The sequence below is a fragment of the Macrobrachium nipponense genome, chromosome 28 (assembly GCF_015104395.2).
Source record: "Macrobrachium nipponense isolate FS-2020 chromosome 28, ASM1510439v2, whole genome shotgun sequence".
Lineage (NCBI taxonomy): Eukaryota > Metazoa > Arthropoda > Malacostraca > Decapoda > Palaemonidae > Macrobrachium > Macrobrachium nipponense.
In genome coordinates this window covers 60,948,031-60,961,484 of record NC_087217.1, presented here as the reverse complement: position 1 = coordinate 60,961,484, position 13,454 = coordinate 60,948,031, and the positions used below count along the sequence as shown (strand labels likewise).

At 34.1% G+C, this 13,454-nt stretch overlaps 1 protein-coding gene across 1 annotated transcript in view; it reads right to left on the bottom strand.

Annotated features, from left to right (window-relative positions):
- Positions 1-1,507, bottom strand: part of LOC135201796 (mucin-2-like) — a 38,535-nt gene extending 37,028 nt beyond the window's left edge. Inside the window, exon 1 of the mRNA XM_064231062.1 lies at positions 1,390-1,507. The gene's annotated coding sequence lies outside the window, so the exon portion shown is untranslated. The remainder of the gene's footprint in view (positions 1-1,389) is intronic.
- Positions 1,508-13,454: the final 11,947 nt, after the last annotated feature.

Here is a 13,454-nt window from a genome sequence, read left to right as displayed (position 1 = left end):
AATGTAAGCAATTCAACATTTCATCTCAACGGCTTCAATCTCTTCTTGGAGTTCAACATCCACACTTCATTCCATAAAGGGGGTTTGGTTCAACACCATTCATGCACTCCAACATTTTCTTCAGCAGGTAAATAGATCTTCCCTCTGTAACGATGATGATGTACATATTAAAAGATATAACATACATACATATATATACACATATATGCGTGTGAATATACCCTTACACGTTCAACCGGAAACTATAATTGAGCAGAACCAAATACCAATCGGATGAGTGGAAATGGCAAATTACTCCTATATTATGGTCTCCGCCTAAAGGTGATTTTTCTAGTATGAGTAACGCTGGACTCGACTCCTGCAATTTGTCTTTAGTCTTAGAACTTTTTTTTTTCTTTCTTTTTTTCTTTCTTTTTTTTCTTTTTTTTTTGGTCACACAAAAAACAGACGTCCTTTAGGCAATGTCCTTGACTGAACAGGAGTTATTTATGTCCTGAGAGACCTGTTGCTTCTCTCTCTCTCTCTCTCTCTCTCTCTCTCTCTCTCTCCTCTCTCTCTCTCTCTCGTAGTTAGATATACGTTGATGGAGAGTCATGTAGCCTCTTTTATACGATTAACTGTATTTACGTATACGCATTTAAAGGTGTATAACTATACTTGCAACGTTACCTATTGTCTTTATGCAAAGATCTATAGAACAAGGTCACAGTTGGACAGGTAGATCTACCTTACGTCACTCAGGATATATATATATATATATATATATATATATTATATATATATATATATATATATATATATGTAGTATATGAATGAGAGAGAGAGAGAGGGAGAGAGCAGCTGTTGCTTTATTCTTCAGTTAACTGCTGAATCAAAAATGAACAACTACTCCAAAAACTTCCACAGCATCAGGAGTTTCATGTGCATGCAATAAAAAAAGAAAGATAAATACAAAATTTACAATTGTATTAATTTCCAGCGGAACACACGCACATACACTAAATTTCAGAGAGAAATGATTCACGATGATTCATCTAATTTCTTGGAGCATTGCGAAAGCCCGACAAATTTCACAAAAAAATTCCGTGATTTACTGACCGGAATCTACTTGTAATAAACTTCACGTGAAAAAAAGGATAAATAAATATACCCATGAAATACGTAACCGACTGTCAATGGTTAGTAATGGTCTCCCCCTCCCCCCTCCCCCCCCCCCCCCCACCCCTACCCTTGGTGTGGATTGGATGCGCCATTATCGAAGTCATTTCCCGTGGAAATGTGCTGCAACTCTCTGTGAACATTTTGGTGAAGTTCTAAAGCGGACGCGTGTACGTTCAGAGCAAACGAGAGAGCCGTTCATTGACAAAGGAACGTAAGACGTGCACTTACCTTGGCAACCTTCGTGCCTTCCCGTGCGGCTCTGAGACTCTTTTGTGCTCTCAGTTTCACCCCACGATGGAAGCCAGTTGTTCCCGGATTGTTGCACGCACTCTGAGACTGGCTCTCTGTCCCACCTAAGTTGCTCCCTTTTGTAATCTTTAGGCCGATCTCCGTTCTGCAGGAAATATTTTTGTGTCTGGCGGATCGAGTCATCTTTTTACGTAGAAAAGAATGCTTTTGTATTCTCTTCTATACCTCTGTATCAGATGATGATATCTTCTTCGGCTGACCTTGAGAGTAACTGTAGGCTTATTGTTTCGAGTCACCTTGACGGTACAACTAGGCCTAAGCACGCATATGGTTGGGTAGCTTTACTTTTTCACCAGAATGTCCTCCTATAGAACTCTTTCATAATTTAATTTATTTCTGTCAAGAGAGTCTCTGAGGACGCTGGTCATTTTGATTTCTGAGAAATTTTATAAAAAATTAGGGTGAATTTTTATGTTCACGCTGAACTTCTGTTGAAGTTGAATGTTTAAAGTATTGTCATACGTATTCGGCTGATAGAAGGGATGTGGGTGCCTGTGGGTATTCCTTTGCAAGGTATCCTTTGCAGTCATAGTTAGAGGAGGAATATAATTATTGAGATCTAAATGATGAAATGAAGAATGCATCAAGCAATTAGAACGACAGACATTTAAGTGCAGTACCTTTTACATATGCTATCATATCCACTGTCAGTATATATGCACGTAAAGCATCTCACATACATTCCAAATGCAGCTAAATTAACGAAAAGGTTACCCAATATAACACTCGGTAGCATAAAATACATAAATATTTTATGTACGTGGCCGTTCTCGCTGAATACGGATGTATTTGAACAACTACAGAATAACCATGTAACTTTAAATGCACGATTTCAGATATTTTTGCCGCATCATTTCCTACATAAGTCTAACAATATAGATTAGGCGCATGACACGAAAATAGACAGAATACTACAGCTTTCGAGAATAAAAAGATTCATGACTGTGTGGATCGCCACCACACACACTTCCTCTGCAAAATGGTAACACGCCAGGCTTCGCATTCCGTTGGATAATAAGTGGCCCGAATCTTCTCTTTAAAAAATAAGAGGTGCATTTGTCGTCACGTTTACGAAGGGAAGACAATAAAAATCTTGTGTCTTTTCTTGCAGGAATCAACCTTGATTTGGGTTTCTTCACTATATATGAAGAAAAATGACTTGAACTGCGCACGCAACCCGCATGAGCTTGTATGACTGGCTGCTTTTGCTCCTCAACAGTCCATCCAAGCCAAGGACTCCAGGAAATTCGCGCCAAAACTTGGGACAATAAATCTTAAGTCATTGTAAACAATTTTTCCTTCTTTTTTAATGTAAAGTCTTTTCTTTCAGATACGTTATCTACTGGATTTTTTTTTTTTAATGTGCTAATGTAGTCGGTTTAGACTCGCATAACTTCAGTATCAACGTTTAATTTTGTAACAGAACTGCGGTGTAGATGATGTTATTCAATTCTTCAGCATGTAATGTTAAAATGAAAAGTGGCATTAGGGAAAACTTTATAGCTTAATAAAACAATTTCCAAAAAAGTACCATTACAACATACAATAAATATACGTATAATATAATATATAAATATACATAGCAGGTGTAAGTAGAGGGAAGGATATGTGATAAAAGATAATGTGTATCTCAAACATCAAGTTTTCCATCATCAATATCACGCGCAATAATAAGATAAAACATTCTGTACAAATACCATATCATGATTCTTGTAAACTATATAATAATGTCTATTTCTGAACAAAAAATACTTTGTTTGGAATTACACTACCAGTCTATCATACCAAAAAAAAAATATTTTTTCTGTTACAATCTGTTTGTAACTTATCAAAACTAGATATTATTTTCAAAGTCTTATATTCAAACTATTTTTTTTTCATGAGATCATATCTTTAAAACATTATACATCAGCGTTTGCGTCTAACTTTGTTGTTAGGGTATTTTGTAAATTAAATCAATAAATTTAATTATATATATCATGCTACTGACTCTGAGAAAACGAAACTTATGTATTTTGTAATCTCTCTCTCTCTCTCTCTCTCTCTCTCTCTCTCTCTCTCTCTCTCAATGTTAGTACTGCTGCAAAAATAATGCAGTTCTAACAACAAAATAATTGTAGATTTCTCCTACCTCTTGTTGTTCATAATAATAATAATAATAATAATAATAATAATAATAATAATAATAATAATAATAATAATAATAATAATAATAATAATAATTTCCCTGAAAAAATCGTATTAATAATGATGGTGATGATGATAGAGATACTAAAATTATCATCTTCTCTCACTCATTTACTCAGCTCAAAGTTGTCACTTGAAAGGAAAAATTAGTTTGGAAAAGCGTAAATAGACATAGGCTGATAATAAATCCTATTGAAACATGTTTCGAATACAGGCTCTGAATATTATTGTATTATAATTCATGGATTAATTTCCTAACATAAATAGGCAGATAATTATATATATAATATATATATATATATACTATATCCATAATATATAATATATATATAATATAATTTTTCTATATTATATGTGTATATATATATACATATATGCATTTGTATATATACGTATATATATGTGTTTATATATTATATATAAATGTGCATGTTGTAGCACCGTACGTCCTTGCAAACAGAATAGAAAAGAAAATCCACCTGATGCGTTTCAGTGACTTGGAACTTCTCCTTCGACGCATAGAATCATTCACAACTTTTTTTTTGTTTATATTTTTATTTTTTTTATCTTTGTGCTGCATAGACATTTCTCGACAAAAATTTTGGTCTCGTGGGAGATTTCCCTCTTGCGTTCGCATCGGTAACCGAGCGTTTCCGCTGTTTGATGGCATTTGCTGCCGATTTTCATTTTGCCGGCGATAATGGCGTTTTTGCTGCCGGTGCTTGCTTGTGGTGTGTGTGTGTGTGAACAACTGCAGTTTTTGTCCAATATGCATAAGGGGTAAAATTCCCCTTCGGTTAACTTATATGAAGATATATTGATTCCGACGTAGATTGAATTAGATATTAAAGGACATTTCTAGCTAGATGTATGTATATGAATCACGGTAATGTGATGTGACTCATATATGTATATATATATATATATATATATATATATATATATATATATATATATATATATATATATATATATTATATACATATATATATATATATATATACATATGTATGTATATCTATATATAGTATATAGATATATTATATATATATATATATATATTGTATATATATATATGATATATATATATATATAATATATATATATATATATATATATATATTTTATATATTATATATATATATACAGAGAGAGAGAGAGAGAGAGAGAGAGAGAGAGAGAGAGAGAGAGAGAGAGATGCTTAAGAATTACAATGACGCGCGATGTATATATGCAGATGTACCAAAGGAAAAATGCAAAACGGTATAAATCCTGACCGGTTTCTTTATTATATCTAAGTCTTTAATCACACGCATATGTATATATGTATATAAATGCATACATATGCATTAAGCTACAAATGTCCTTTAATATTCAATTCGCTCTACCTCGAATTAATTTATTTTCATATATGTTAACCGAAGGGGAATTTTTTCTTTTTTAAGATTATAATAACTTCGTCCTCTCGTGGATTCGAACCAACGGACAGAGGAGAAATCAGGACTTCAGTGAAGATACCGACTCGGCCAGCAAGTCCTGATTTCTCCTCTGTGCGCTGGTTCGAATCCACGAGAGGACGATAAAAAATCCCCTTCGGTTAACATACATGAAAATATATTAAATCCGAGGTAGAGCGAATTGGATATTAAAGGATATTCGTAGCTTAATGCATGTACATATGAATCATGGTGATGTGATATACTAAATCCATGCATATATATATATATATATATATATATATATATATATATATATATATATATATATATATTATATATATATATATATACATATACATATACATATACATAAGCATAAATATAATCTTCACTATAAGTATACATGGACACACAACTATGATCACGACAATGAAGAAACGAGAGAGAGAGAGAGAGAGAGAGAGAGAGAGAGAGAGAGAGAGAGAGAGAGAGAGAGAGAGAGAGAGAGAGAGAGAGAACTTGAACAGAAGACGGGTACGATCACTGAGCGAGGGAGAAAGCATAACTGCAGACCGAATCCGAATGACTGAACGCGTCAATCAACGATTGAAACAAATGACTGGCGGTAGCTGACTGACGTAGCGAAGCCTGTGATCAGTCCATCCAAGCTTTCGGAACACCAGTCTCCTTTGCTGCGATGATATGGTGCTACTCTCGGTCACGGAATTCTTGTAAGGAAGGCAATGAGAGGGAGAAATTATTGACAGGCCGTTGATAATGGAGAAAAACAATGGCTAAACAACTTCAGCAAAACAACAACAAAGGCACAAATAGAATTGCCAATAAAAATAAAAGCAATAATACCATAGACAGTAGAAAACATTTTAAAAAATAAATAAAAACTCAATGGCTGTAACGGCAGAGAAATGTTAACGATAAAATGACAATCGCGATATTAATAACAAAAGTAAAATATCAGCAGCTCTATTAGAAAAAGATTAGTAACATGAACATCAACAACTACAGTGTTAGAAAATATATTAGTAATAAAAACATAAGCTGCAAAAACATTAGCAACAAAAACATCAGCAGCTATAATATTAGATAAAAAAAAACATTAGTAACAATAACATAAGCAGCTGTAATATTAGTAAAAAAAAATATTTTAAAAAACAACTGCTACAGTATTAGCAAAAACATAGAACCCAAAACATCAGCAGCTACAACATTAGCAAAAACATAGTACCCAAAACATCAGCAGCTATAATATTGGGCAAAAACATAATACGCAAAACATCAGCAGCTACAACATTAGCAAAACATAGTACCCAAAACATCAGCAGCTATAATATAGGGGCAAAACATAATACTCAAAAATCACAGCTACAAACATAGCCAAAAAACATAGTACCCAAAACATCAGCAGCTATAACATTAGCCAAAACATAGTACCCAAAACATCAGCAGCTATAATATTAGCAAAAACATAGTACCCAAAACATCAGCATCTATAATATTAGCAAAAACATAGTACCCAAAACATCAGCTGCTATAACATTAGCAAAAACATAGTACCCAAACATCAGCACTATAATATTAGCAAAAACATAGTAACCCCAAAACATCAGCAAAAGCTATAAATATTAGCAAAAAACATAGTACCCAAAATCAGCAGCCTATTAACATTAGCAAAAACATAGTACCCAAAAAACTCAGCAGCTATATATTAGCAAAAACAATAGTACCCAAAAATCAGCAGCTACAATATTAGAAAAAACCAACCAATAACAACAAAAACATCAGCAGGCATAATATTAGCAAAAACATAGTACCCAAAACATCAGCAGCTATAACATTAGCAAAAACATAGTACCCAAAACATCAGCAGCTATAATATTAGCAAAAACATAGTACCCAAAATATCAGCAGCTATAATATTAGCAAAAACATAGTACCCAAAACATCAGCAGCTATAATATTAGCAAAAACATAGTACCCAAAATATCAGCAGCTAATAATTATATAGCAAAAACATAGTACCCAAAACATCAGCAGCTATAATATTAGCAAAAACATAGTACCCAAAACATCAGCAGCTATAATATTAGCAAAACATAGTACCCAAAACATCAGCATCTATAATATTAGCAAAAACATAGTACCCAAAACATCAGCAGCTATAATATTAGCAAAAACAAAGTACCCAAAACATCAGCTGCTATAACATTAGCAAAATCAATAGCGCCAAAAAACGCTAGCATCAATGAAATTAGCATTAACTACAGCAACGAAAATCTGTAATATTAGCGACGCCACTTGCCGTAATAACGGCAATAAAATTAGCTAATAAAACAATAGGAACAACAACAGCTACAGAAGCAACAAAGCAACAAAGAAAGTTCCAAGTCCATGGCCAGCAGCATCATCAATCCGTAACAGCCCCGAAAGTGTCAAATGACAACAGCAAAAACAAACTAAAGAAATAAAACTACTGTGCATGAAACGATCAAGATAAGATAAAATACGAACAAAAAAAAATGAGGAAGAGGAAGTGATGAAAGTGAGATTATAAACTAGAAACTATAACAAATTTCCTCTCCGACCTCCTACGAAATACCCTTCATTATTTATAAAAAATTGAGGGAAAAAATTAATTTTAGGATTGCTTCAGAAAATTAAGCGTATAATAGCCTTGAAGATCAACCTTGTGATTTGTTTTCCTTGTCCTGAATTATTCCCTGCGTAAATGGAACCGTCATTTTGTGCCGCTAAAATCACGACGATTCGATTCCCACGTAATGGTAAGATAAGCAAATAATAATAATAATAATAATAATAATAATAATAATAATAATAATAATAATAATAATAATAATAATAATCTTACTATAATGGGTGTTATGTCTGTCCGTCCGTCTGTCATTCAATCACGGCCAAACGGCTGGTCCCATGGGCATGATGAAACTTGGCAGGGTTATAGTGGGGACCCTTAAGATGCTTTATAATGGGGTTTCATCCTAACCCCCCCCCCCCAAAGCCCCCAATTTGCTATTAATAATAATAATAATAATAATAATAATAATAATAATAATAATAATAATAATAATAATAATAATAATAATAATAATAATGTCACGTGCATCAAGGGCAACGTTAGTGAAAACGGCCTCCGTTTTATCACTTTTCTAGATTAAAAGAACTGTTAAAATCAAATTACACTTAGTAGTGATACGTCTTAAAATTGCTTCATTCATTTCACAAGTGAATTTGATTATTTTTTGGAGCTGACGACAAATTTATATAGTACTTCAGATTTCCCATGCTGATATCAGGTATCCTCCATGTAACTCCTATCGAGTTAACTAAGAATCAGTTTCCATAATTTTCAAACTTTTGCCACCTTTTGTGGCAGTAAATAGCAGCATAAACCGATACTGTGGTAAAACAATTGTCTAGATCAGATTTAGGTGCTAACATATCAATTAGACGGTAAAGTTATTATACGTAGATGTAAATCTCCTGCTAAAATCTAAAACTTTGATAAGCAAGTTTGTCAAGAAATGGTAAGTGGATCCTTTTGTAAGACAGCAAATCAAAGACACAAACGTACTTCGGGATTACAAGAAATTCTCAAATTTCCGTCGAGAAAAAATGTGCGTCCTGACGTCTCCCAATTAAGTATTCAAGTCAGCGCCTATATCTAGCGAACCATAAAATCCCACTTAACGACATTGGTCGGAAATGTCATCAGCTCTTACTTGAAGGGCTCCTGGTGCATTACAATATGGTTTGTAAGAGAGTGGCCTTGTCCGTCATAGTGACATTAAAGAACATTTACATGAATTAGTTATAAAAGATTACCACATCTCTATAAAGCTGTTGGGAAATGTTCATTTGAGTAGAAATAACCATAGGGGGGATTTCTTATTCAGACAGACAGAACAAATGACAGAGATGAGACCTCATACTGATAATTATTTACGGCATCCATGGATGGTTGATTCATAACTTTTAATGAAAAAAAATTGATTTCTAATTTCTAATGAAAAAACAAACTCATTTGCACATTGAATTTATCAGCCATTTTTTTGAGCTAAGGGTTTTCTTGACACTAGATACTTGGATCATTCAATTTAGGAAATCAAATTTTTCAGTTTTTCTTCAGAAATACGCCACAATCCTCAGCAATTATTGTAAAATATTTATACTAACAGTTGTATGAAGGCAACATACGCATAAGCGGTCTCAATTCATGACATAATCAAAGAGACGCAATACGTTATCATTACAACACTCATCAAGGGAAGCAAGTCTTCAGTAGACCATAGCAATGTGGTGAAGTAAAGTTTGCTAACATCAGAACGTCTCGGGTTCAGCAAAACCTCAGATCAAGTGTCGAGTTTCAAAGCTTTGGCTATAAGAAGTAAACTTGAGAGAAATGGGCATATTTGCAATTAGTCAACATGTCTTAATCCTGGATGAATTCATGACAAGCAAAGAGCTGTCCGAACGTGGTTAAAAGAAAGACTGATGCACTGAGAGCGTTCATTTTCTATCTGTTGATCAAAAACGAACCTTACTAACATAAAACTTCCATAGCATTAGCCAGCTCATACATCTACATAGCAGGCTCATCAGCAGTGAATCGATTCATCTTGCAATTATACAATGAACTACTCGTTGTACTCATTTTTACTACTTAATGGGTACTATACCCCTTCATTGCAGTATATCTCCCGCCATTTAGCCGCCACCTTTTTTGGCCTTCCTTACAACCTCACTCTGGGAGCTTCCGAGCTATACACCATCTTCACCTGATAATCACATTTCATTCTCTCTATAAGACCAAAGTGCCTTATATTTATTTTCATCTCTACTAATGCTTTCACTAAATTAAGTGTCTTGGTCCGTCACCCTCTGTCCCTTTACTCGTCAAACACTAAGCGAATGCTTCTTAAACTTTTTTGGCTATGACCCAAAATCTTGTCCAAATTAACCATGGCGACCTATGCCCTCATAAGCATTTTCATTTTATATAATTATGCTTATGAAAACGAGTTACAGAAACAAACATTACATGCAGAGATTTTTATTAATGCAAGGAGCACATCTGCATAACAATACATTAACTAGCACAAGGAAAACCAAATTATTTTTGTTTTTGTTTCATGATATAAAATTAAATATATGATTAGGCTGTGATTTACCACTGTGGAGGAAGAAATGCAAAATGATTCATGTCTATAATGTTCTGCTTAGATATTAATGAATTATGTATTCTTAATACAATATTTTACCTAATAATTATTATTATTAGAAGAGTATTGGGGAAATAATAGCCCCATAAAGTTAAAACCCTTGGGGAACCATTGTAATGGTTGGGCGATCCAACTTTGGGTCGCAACCCTAGGGCTTCCACCTTGTACTCATTTATATTCAACTGCCAACCCTCACTTTTACAAAAGCTAACTGGCTCAAAAATTCCTTCATTCACCTTGCTTTTACTTTCATAAATGTCCTTCTTCTTTTCCCAATCTTAGCCGTAGCATTGCTCTCTTCCTTATTTCACTCAATCCGTGATTCGGCTCTTCTGATTCGTGCAAACATGTTTTGATTTAAATCTTAAACACCTTAATGAATCAACTACTTCCATTCTTCTGCCAACCTTTCTTTGCTCCATCTTTTCTGCTTCTGCTTTCTTTTGTTACCACTCACTTTCAACTTTCCCTGCTTATACATGTTACAGGGAATATGTGAAATCAGGGATTTGGGGAATATGTGAAATGACCAATTCGCTTAGGAACTATTGAACCCCGAGGGCTAGTACTAAACACGGAGAAACAACGATTCATCTACACTGTTTTGCCGTGTTTAGTACTAGCCCTTGGGGAGTCGAAATTTCGCTGTGTTTAGTACTAGCCCGTGGGGGCTCAAAAGTCCTCAAGTGCATTTAATCCCCCAGGGCTAGAACTAAACAAGGCGAAACACATTTGACCCCCAAGGGACTAGTAACCAAACACGGCGAAACAGTGTGGATGAATCACTATTTCGTCAAGTTTAGTACTAGCCCTCTGGGATCAAATTTTACCAAGCGAATTGGTTGTTTCACACATGCCCTAAGGATTTCGTGAAATCCCTGGATTTCACATATTCCCTGTAACATATACACCTCCAAATTCTTACACCACTCTCGGCAGCTTCTCCTCCCTGTCAACAGCTAACTTTATATCATCTGCAAATATCAGCTACTGTATTTTTCAACCACTACTCCATTTTTAATCAGATAAATTTGACCCTACATCTTCCTGTCCATTACTCTTCTTATCGATCTGTTCATTCTAAATGCTTATATTGTAAAGAGTTGGCTCTCACTTAGAAAATAAAAAAAGCAACTGAACTTCAGTTTTTGAGGGAAATTGTTGGCATTCTTTTGAAGCCACATAAAAGACTAGGAAAAGTGTTTCGATTAAATTTTCAGATCTTATATATGATGGAATTGGGCATGACATAGTAATGGGTGACAGGCAGCGTAGGTGTGGCATATGTAAACAAAAATGCTATGCCAATGTGCACAAAATGCGATATTGCTCTGCATGTACCATGTTGGTCAAAATATCATAAGAAGTAAGTATTTCTGATGCAAGTTTTCTGCCAAAATTTACAAACTTAGTCTGTTTCCAAGTGTGTATCTTTCATTTCTATCCAATTCACACCCAAAATACATACTAGATAAGTTACAGAAATGAGCCCACGAAAGCCTACTGAGAGAACCTCCATGATGTTCCTTCAAAGAAACATGCAAATTTCTAAGTTGCAATGGAAAAATATTTTGTAGGTGCCAGGTTTAGGTCAAAATATATAACATACGTAAGATTCAAAGAAATCTGTAAGATACAAGTGGTACCATGTTTTCAAGGGTTAAAGCTTTGAAACTCTGCTCAAGCACTCCAGAATTTACACTAACCCCTTCCTAATTTTGTACCATTCTGAGCATCCCTCCTCCACATTCAACACTTTCAAACTACTCTTTCCATCTACAGAGGCACGCACTCTTCTCAGACACATCTTTTCATTTTCATGTCTTCTTTTATTTTAAGAACTATTTGCTCTCTAGCCTTCCTCTCTGCACTATTTAAATTCTATTCTTAAAGTACCATTAAATTTTCAAAATCAATGTTTGTTTGTTTGTTTTTATTGTGTTTTTACGTTGCATGGAACCAGTGGTTATTCAGCAACGGGACCAACGGCTATACGTGACTACCGAACCACGTCGAAAGTGAACTTCTATCATCAGAAATACACCAAAACCAATTTTATTTTCATTCACGTTGACATTGACTACTTCATTAATACTCTTGCTTCCTCTTTGCAGTCTTCCCATTGTACATTTTATTTTCAGATGACATCATTTCTTCCTTTACTAAACCTCTGATATCATTATCCCACAATGCCCTGTTTTCACTAATGCTTACACTATTTACCAGATATTACTCCAAGCTGACTTCAATAATCCCAACCTTGAATTTTGCATATGCTGCTTAACTTCCTTTCATTACACTATTTTTCCCTTGGCCCTTTTTCACCACCCTTCTCCCTGTATGTTATGATAACTCTTTAATATCAACTCACTTATCTTACTTGCATATAATACCCAAATTAAACAGTTCCTTACAAGTGAAACTATCCTCTATTATTACTTTCACTTCAACCAGATAATATTTAGATGTAGCTCCAGCCATTCCAATTCTAAAGATTACAATCAACATTCTTTTGTGTCCATCCCAAACTGAAGCAAATTCTTTTCTTAACTATTCCCTCTTTCCCAAGAATATGTCTGAATATTCTTTGAAAGCCATATTTACCCGTCGAACAGTCTTATTGGAAAAATACTCTTCCACAATGTTATCATTTATGTTCAATTCAAGGATTGATATCAATCAACTGCAACAACTATTTCTTTTTAACCCATCTTTGCATTCAGAAAACCCATCTTTGCATTCAGAAAACCAACCAAGTATAAATACTTAGATTCCACAGGAACTTTCTTTTGACTCTCACTCTTTTCTTCCATTCCTGAGCCATTTACAATTACTTTCACAACTTTCCCTCATGCCATAAGCAGTTTTGAGCTCTCAGTTGAACCATTGCATTTGTTCAGTCAGTCATCGGGCGCTTGTCGCCGATTGGGGTTTTATATATATATATATATATAGTATATTTAATATATAATATCTATATATATATATTATATATATATATATATCTATATACATATATAGATATATCATATATTATATATATATATATATATAATGATGAGTTACCTTGAGTCAATAAGAACAGAGGAGGGAGGTACTA